This window comes from Nomascus leucogenys, chromosome 10 (assembly GCF_006542625.1).
Source record: "Nomascus leucogenys isolate Asia chromosome 10, Asia_NLE_v1, whole genome shotgun sequence".
Taxonomy (NCBI): domain Eukaryota; kingdom Metazoa; phylum Chordata; class Mammalia; order Primates; family Hylobatidae; genus Nomascus; species Nomascus leucogenys.
The window spans coordinates 13,001,534-13,010,513 of NC_044390.1; the positions used below are offsets into that span (position 1 = coordinate 13,001,534).

Sequence of the window (8,980 nt, forward strand, 5' to 3'; positions counted from 1 at the left end):
GGACAGCTTTGACTCCCTATGATTTCATCTCCGACCCAACTAATCAGTACTCCCACCCCCGGCACCCTACTCGCCAAACTATCCTTAAAAACTTTGATCCCCGAATTTTCAGGGAGACTGATTTGAGTAACAGTACAACTCTGGTCTCCTGTTCAGTGGCTCTGCGTTGATTAAATGCTTTCTCTATTGCAATTTTTCTGCCTTGATAAATTGGCTCTGTCTAGGCAGTGGGCAAGGTGAATCCGTTGGGTGGTCATAATAATATTCTGTTGTATAACTGTCTTGTAGCTAATTCAATTATTTCCCATTTTTGGACAATCAGCCTGTTTTTGTGATTTCTTTAAGAATGCTACAATAAAGATTCTTTTATATATGCATTTATAAGTGTATACATACACACTTATATTTACACATACACACATAAATGTTGGTGCTTTTGTTTCTCTCAAGTATGATATTGGCAATGTTTCCTCATATGTGTTTTACCCTTTAGTATATGTTGCTATTGATTACCCAAAAGAGAATAGCAATTTTCAACCCCATCAGCCATGTGTTCCTCACCTTGTCACTGAAATTGAACATATCCTTTAATTTTTGCCAATTTGATAGGCAAAAAATGGAATCTCATCAATATTTTAACTGGCATTTCTCTAGCTACTTGTTAGGTTGTGTATATTTTCATATATTTATTATCCTTTGAATTTCCCTTTGTGATAACATTGTTTATATATTTGCCCATTTTCCACTGGGATGTTAACACTTTGCTTATTGATTTGTGGGAGCTCTTTATCATATGCACTGCAGCCTGTGTTTTACCTTTTAACTTTGTTTAATGGTGTCATTTATTTGCTTTGAAAATTTTTTCAAAATGCACATAGTTAAATATAACTCTTTTTATGTATGACTTCTGGGCATCCTGTTTTACTTTTAGGAAGACCTTTCTTCTCTATGTAAATTATTTTATACATTTTCAATTTTTTTTGTCTTAAGTCTTTAAACTGTGGAATAATAACATAATGCATGTAATATAATATGTTATATACATTTTATATGTGATATGAGGTCATATTGCAGGTTTGTTCTTCCAGATGAGCATTTGGAGCAATCCATTTCCTAAAGATTCAGCTTTTCTTGGTGGTACATGGTTGTCGTACCAGTTACTTGGGAGGCTGAGGTAGGAGGATTGCTTGAGTCTGGGAGGTCAAGGCTGCAGTAAGCTGTGATTGTGCCACTGCACTCCAGCCCGGGCAACAGAGTGAGATCCTGTCTCAAAAGAAAAAAACAAAACAACAACAACAACAACAAAAAAAAACAAGAAAAAAAAAGATCCAACTTTCCCAAATCCTTAACTTTCCTGCTACATTGACTGCCCATCACACTCACCTGGCAAAAACCAATGTCTTGATCAATCTGACTATTAGTCTCCTGCATATCTGTTCCTGGGTTGCTGAAAACTGCTGGGGGAAAAAATGGCATAAGAGCATTTTTATCACTGACCATTCATGATCTCCAACTTCAACTGTGTTGTCTATATCTCCTGAAAAGAATTACCTGGGCTCCAATCAGGGACACTTAAAAACTTTCACTGTCATAGGGCCTTTGCCTTTCTACTTTCTTCTCACTCTCCAGATTGTTCTCTATTTCACAGAAACAATAAAGGCAAACAGAGGGAAATTCTTTGAAAGTCCTGAGTCCCTCCCAACATTATAAAGCTATCCCTAAGGAAAACCTTTTCAGGAGATTCTCTGCACCCCATTCTCTCCTGTTTCCCTAGAGACTTTGCTGCATCTGTTAGCCACTTTCAAATGTCGGTTCTTTGTTGGATCTTCTTGTCATCATTTAAGCATGTTCTAGCCTCTTTCATCTTTAAAAAAAAAAAAAACCCAGATCCTCCATTAATCATACATTCTCTTCTAGTTACTCTCTCTCTCTCTCTCTCTATTTTTCCAGCTAAGCTGCTGACTTCACTTCACATTACCTGCTCACTCATAACCCTTTGCGGTCTGTGTTTTTCCCCAAGATTAAATGATTATTATAAAAGTGCATCACACTGTATGGAAATCAACATTTTCTGCCATAATTTTGTTCATCTAGGACTATAGAAATGTCACTGTCTCTGCCCCACATCTTCAAATCACATGAATAAGTCTTCCTTAAGAGGACCTTCTGGAAAAACAAGCTATTTCCTGGGCTTATATTTCCCTGCTTTTGTAGCATGCATCAACAACCTATCCATGCAGTATATATTGGGGAGTAAGGAGGGCATCCACCAGCAAAACCACAGTTGTTGACAGCCATAAGATTAGAGACAAGCACAAAGGGACAGGTCAACATGCCAGCAAAAATCTTGTGACAGCTTGAGAATAACTCTACTTCATTCATGGTAGAAACCCTGCTGTCCAGTGCATAGGTATTGATGAGGTAGGCCAGTGAGCTACACAGCCGCAAAGAAATGATGTCACCTAGGAGGTGAGGAACCAGTCCTGGGAAAAACCCCAGGATGCCCTCTTTCTGAAAGACGGTTATGAAGTTGCAAAGTCCACAGTACTTAGGTCCTCTGCCAATGAATTGTATCACAGGTCTCAGAGTGATCACATGGAAGGGATATGTGATGAGGATAGCAGCAGAACGAGCCATCATCTCTCAAGCTGTCTCCTTGATAACTCAGTCAAAGGAAGATGAGACTTCTTTATGTACATTTCCAGGTCCTCATCACACTCCTGGGAATGCTGTAAAACTTTTCCACGGGCCACAGTTTGAAGGCCTCCTGAACACAGTCTTGGAGTTAAGCCTCTGAAAAACCCATACTTCTCATCAGTACTGGCAATGTGTTGAGTGTAACAAAAGAGACCAGGAAGCAGAAATACTTGCCATCCAAAAATATTGCATCCTATTTTTGGAGGAAGAGGCTTATATCCTGCATGAGCAGCTGGGACAGGATGGTGAGACCAGAACCAAGGAGGACTTGACTGGTTGTGTCTGCCATGATGGCACCTGCTGCAGTCTGGCTTTATTTTTAATCTTTCTACTGAAATTACTCTGGCCGGTGGTTCTCAACTTGGGGTGATTTGCATCCCAAGGGACATTTGGCAATGTCTGGAGATATTTTAGGTTGGCACAAATGGGGGATGGACAGGGGAAATGGGGTTGGTCCTGTCATCTAATGTGTAGAGGCTAAGGATTTTGCTAATCATTCCATCATGCACAGGACAGCCCCCCATCATAAAGTTATTCAGCCTTATGTGTCAATGGTGCCAAGGTTGAGAAACTTGCTCTAGACAAAAAGTCACCATGGAATTCCTCGTGGCTAAAGCCAAAGGACTGTTCCAGCTCTTATCTTCTTGACCTCTGTGAAGTGTGGGGCACCATTGTGACTCTGCCTTCTTAAAACCGTATTCTCCTCTGGCTTCTCTATCACCGATTTTTTCTGGGTACCCTCTTACTTCTCTGACTGTTCCTGTTCATCATCCTTATTTGTCTAAATTTTGAATATAACTGTTTTTTTTTAGAGATCCAGCCTCGATTTTCTTCTTACCTTCCAAACTGTTCTTAGATGATTTTGTTTACTCCTATGACATTAACTTCTGAATATACATTGATGTCTTCTAAGTCCATATCAAAACACACACAATCTCCTGCCTATTGAACATCTCACATATGCCAAACTGAACTCATGAGTGGACCGCCCTTCCTCCCTAAACTATGCGTTTGTATTTCCCTAGCCAGGGATGGCACGACCCCCAACCCAGCAGCCCACATCCAGAAACCTGGTGGGGACTCCTCAGTCTTCCTTTTCATTTAATCAGATGTTCAACAAATCTTCATATCCTATTATTTCTTTCTTGTTCATTTCTCTTAAATCTACCTGCTTATCTCTGTTCTCAATCCAACCACCTGTATTACTACGGCAGCCTCCCAACTACTTTTCTTAACAAATCTTTTTCCCATTCAATCTATCTTATAAGTTGTATTTATAATGATCTTTCCAAAATGCAAATCAAGTTACATCTATATCTAAAATCCTTCAGTCCTTTTCCTTGTCTAAGAAAAGGCTAAATTTCTAGATGTGGCCTAAAAGGCCATTCATGATGACAACTTCTGGAGAGTTAGTCCACATCTTATTTATTTTGCTATAGTACAGTGCTCAGTACATATTAGTGGGATACATAAATAAATGAAAGAACAAATTTCTGGAGAAAAAGCTATCACATACATGTATTTCCTTAGTGTCCAAAGCTAAAATTAATTTTATACGTCTCCTTTATAATTATGTGAGTACTTTTCTATTGAATCATAAATAAGAAACTAATGTTATACTGGATGTCATGAGAAGTAGGCTCAAAATTGAGAAATGAAAATAAAATATATTTTAAACAAATGCTTACAAGTGAAATTATTATGCCAGTTTTACATCTTGAAGGTTGTGATGCATGTTTCCAAATTGTTTTAAAAGATATGGTTCTTGTTTAAAACACCAACCACTGCAGGTTAAAATCTTTGAAGGTGAAGTATCATGATATCTGCAACTAACTTTCAGGTGGTACAGCAAAAATGTTATATAGATTATACATATAAACACACATATTTGTATATACATAAACCCACAGATACACACACACATGCACACATGGAGTAAGAGAGAGAAAGAGAAAGAAAAGAGACAGAAAGAAAGAGAAAGCAAATATGACAAATATTTACAGTATAGACATACTAGGATTTGTCAGAGAAATAGAACCAATAGAATACGTATATATACGTGTGTGCATGGGTGTGTGTATAATACATACACATATATATATGTATATATATATACACACATATGTGTGTGTATTTATATTTATTTATATTTATATTTATTATGAGGAATTGGCTCATGCAATTATGGGGGCTAAGAGATCTCATAATCTGCCATCTACAACCTGGAGACCCAGGAAAGCCCATGGTGTAATTCCAATCCAAGCCTGAAGGCTTGAGAACCAGAAGAGCTGATGGTGTCAATATAAGCCCAAGGGCAGGAGATCAGTGTGCAAATCAAGCAGGCAGGTAGGAAGCAAAAAGAATGAAATCCTCCTTCAATCTTTGTTCTATTCAGAAGAAAGGCAAAGGTCCTCAACTGACTGGATGAGGCCCACCGCCACTAGGACGGGGGCAAGTCTTCTTTACTGAGGTCACTGATTCAAATATCAGTCTCATCTGGAAGCCTGCTCACGGACAAACTCAGAAATACTGTTTAATCTGGGCTCCACTTGGCCCAGGGAAGTTGACACAGAATAGGTGAGGGATATGTGGGTGTTCATTTTACTGTATTTTTAGATTTTCTACTGGTTTAAAAATTATCAAAAGAAAATCTTAGTAAAAAGAACATCAACAGCAGTGTTTGAAGTTGTACAATTTTAAACAATCTCAACAACGCTAACATTGTAATAATTAAAAAAAAACTTTGGCTGATTTGATAGAAAAAGTTGTACATAATTTTTTGATTTCTTATGAAATTGAATCTTTTCACATTTGTTGGGAATTTTCTTTCTTCTTTTGTGAAGTCTTTGCCTATGTTTCAACTGGAGGGTTTATTTCTTAAGAGCCATATATATATATAAAGTATATTCATACTTCAATTGATCAACAGGTAACCCTGAAGCATGTATCTTTATGTAAGAATTTCAAATATGATAAAGAAACCATGCAAACCAATGGAAAAGGGATGAATTGGAAAATCTGGCAAATTCTCTTTCACACACAAATATGTGAGATTTTTTTTTTTTTTTTTTACCATATCACACACTAAGATAAATACCAAAGTTAATGCTATATGATTAAAATGTTGATTGCAAATAAGTGTGAAATCCTGAAAAAGTTAAAACAAATTAGATAATTATTCATTGATCTTGGGCTTGAAATCAGGACTTTGTAAAAAAACAATGGAAGAAAAAGCAAAGAAAAAATTGGCAATATATTTGATTGCATACAAACTTAAAAAAATACATAACCATCAAAGAGTTAAAATCCTTATTATAAAGGGAACTCTTGAAATCGATAAAAATAATAATGTCACAATAGAGAAATATTAAAATAAAACCCCCAAACCACAAGGAAGAGAATTCAGTAATGAAAGAAGAAATCTAAGTGTCTTAAAAGCATGTGAGCAGATACCTTTAAAAAGAGAATATAGGGTATTAGTTCAGCTGGCTCATGGCAGTTTGTGTGAGTGAGATTCAATCTTAGCTGTTGACAGTCCAGAAAACTGGCAATAATGCTTTTGGAAATGTTAACATAATACAGATCAGTAGCCCTCATCCAAAATGCTTGGGACCAGAATTGTTTCAGACACTGGATATTTTTTCAGGTTTTGGGAATATTTGCATATGCATAATGAGATATCTTGGGGATGGGACCCAAGTCTAAACATGAAATTTATTACACACTTTATACACATAACCTGAAGGTAACTTCATACAATATTTTTTGATAATATTATGCACGAAACAAAGTTTTGACATGAGGTTAGATGTGGAATTTTCTACCTGTGGCATCATGTTGACCCTCAAAAAGCTTCAGATTTTGGAGCATTTCAGATTTCGAATTTTCAGATTAGGGATGCTCAACCTGCACTCACCTTTCTGTTAGAAAGCGCAGCTGGCAAGAGCTGCAGATCATCCAGACATACTTGGTATTGGTCAGGCCCTTAGTAGAGTAATGTGATCAATATGGGAATCCACCCTTTAAAATGCACATGTAGAAATTAAAGAGGGTTTTCTAAGGAGCACTACAAAAATAATTATGAAGAAAATCAAACCAGTGGGGGAAAATTAAAGAGATTATATTTATTTAGTCTAGACAGGAAAAAGCTAAATCATGAATAAATAAACAGTTACCTTTAAGTATATAAGTATGTGAAAAAAGATTATCCTAAGGAAAGCTAAATTATTCTGTCTCTATGATAGACAATAAACTAAGAGGAATATGGTTAAATTGCACTAAGGGACTCTAATTAACATTAGGTCTTGCAAAACTCCAGGGAAGACTAACAAAGAAACAAAGGAATCCCTGTCTTTGTGTATCTTTGTGAGCAATTTAGACAACTGCCTATCTTGTGGCTTCATTATAGAATAGCAGGTGTCTGGGCCCTTGATTACAATTATAGGTTTACAGAATCTTAGAGATGAAAAATAGCCTCAGTAGATTAAAGTTTCTCTTTTATATGTTTGTAGATTTCCGTTGCCACCCACCCACCAATAGCATATACAAAGGAAAGTATAAGATGTGAAGCTTTGCAGGTTAGAGTTCTATCATAGTTAAGTGACTGGAGCTTTTAAAAGTGTCTGCTCAAATAATGTGAACAGATCTTAGTGGTATGGCATGAAAAAACAAACTAGGGCAGTAAACTAGGGCAGAACAGTGTAGTATTGTTGTTCTTCAGTTGCTTTTTTCAGGTTACAGATGAAAACTAATCTTTTATCCCAAGAAAAATGTGTATGAGTACGTGCAACCATTCATGATACCTAGATGCCCAAATTTAGTGATCAAGGTGGAGTCAGCGTGGTAGAGTTCTTAAGAGCTCTGCAATTGGATTTCTTATATATAGATCTACACTGAAATCCTCCCTTTTCTACTTACTAGCCTGTGGTCTTAAGAATGTTAGTTAAATTCTCCAAGTCTGTTTACTCATTTCTAAAATGGGGATAGCTTATCTTATGCATGAGATTTTTCTTGGTGAAAATCAAGTGACAAGATAAAAATTTAAAGAAATTAAGAAGTAAATGACCTGACACATAGCAGAGGCTACACAAAAGTGTTTTTCCAATTGCAAGTTGTGATCCCATGCAGGAGTTTGGTAGTAAAAATTGATTCAATAGGTCATAATTGATGTTAAAAACTGAAATAGAATAGAAAATATTCATTGCACTTAGTAATCATAAATATTGCCTCGAATAATGTATTCTGTATGATATGTTTGTTTGTATGAGAGAGTTGTGGAACACTTGTGTACTTGGAAGCAATATAAAATATTTCTGGCTGGGCATAATGGGTCATGTGTATAATGCCAACACTTTGGGAGGCCAGGGCGGGATAAATGCTTGAGGCCAGGAGTTCAAGACCAGCCTGGGCAGTGTAATGAGACCCCTGTCCCTACAGAACAATTAAAAATCAGCTGAGCAAACACGATGGCTTGTGCCTGTAGTGCCAGCTACTCAGGAGAGGTTGTGGTGGGAGGATTGCTTGAGCCCTGGAGTCCAAGGCTACAGTGATCTATGATCACATCACCTAAGTCCAGCCTGGGTGACAGAGCAAGACTTTCTCTCCAATCAATCAATCAATCAAACAATAACTAACTAAATAAAATATTTCTTGAGGATCATGGTAAAAAAAGCTTATAGTTATTACAGTTTATTATTTTTGTGTTTTTTGTCCTAACCCTTTGTTTTATTTCCCTAGTGGTTGCTGTAGGATCATAATATACATTCCACCCCTGCACTGTCTAATCTGAAATAACATAACACTACCTCACAAAAAAGGCAACAATCCTACAACAATATGCCTCCAACCATCTTCTCTGGCCTTGGGTGCCATGATCTGCATACGTTTTACTTCTGCATACATTTCACTTCTGCATACATTTTCCTGTTTCTACCAAATTTTGTCATCACTTTTGCTTTTAACAGTTCACTTGCACCAAATAAGTTGAGAAAAAAGAAAAAGAAAACATTCACATTTACGATCTCTGGTGTTCATCAGTATTTCTTCTAGATCTGATCCTTTATCTTCCACCATCTTTACACAATCTAAAGTCCCCCTTCAGCATCCTCTGTAGTATGGGTCTTCTGGCAATAAACTATCTCAGCCTTGATAATCAGAGAACATCTCTGTCTCATCCCCACAAACAAAGGGCAGCTTTTCTGGTTATAAAACTCCAGATTGACAATTTCCCTTCTTCAGCCCATCAAAGCTGTTGCTCCATTGCAGTCTGGCTTACTTTGCTTTT

General features: G+C 36.9%; 1 pseudogene; it reads right to left on the reverse strand.

Annotated features, from left to right (window-relative positions):
- Positions 1 to 2,096: 2,096 nt before the first annotated feature.
- Positions 2,097 to 2,986, reverse strand: LOC100588804 (annotated as a pseudogene).
- Between the last annotated feature and the right edge of the window lie 5,994 nt (positions 2,987 to 8,980).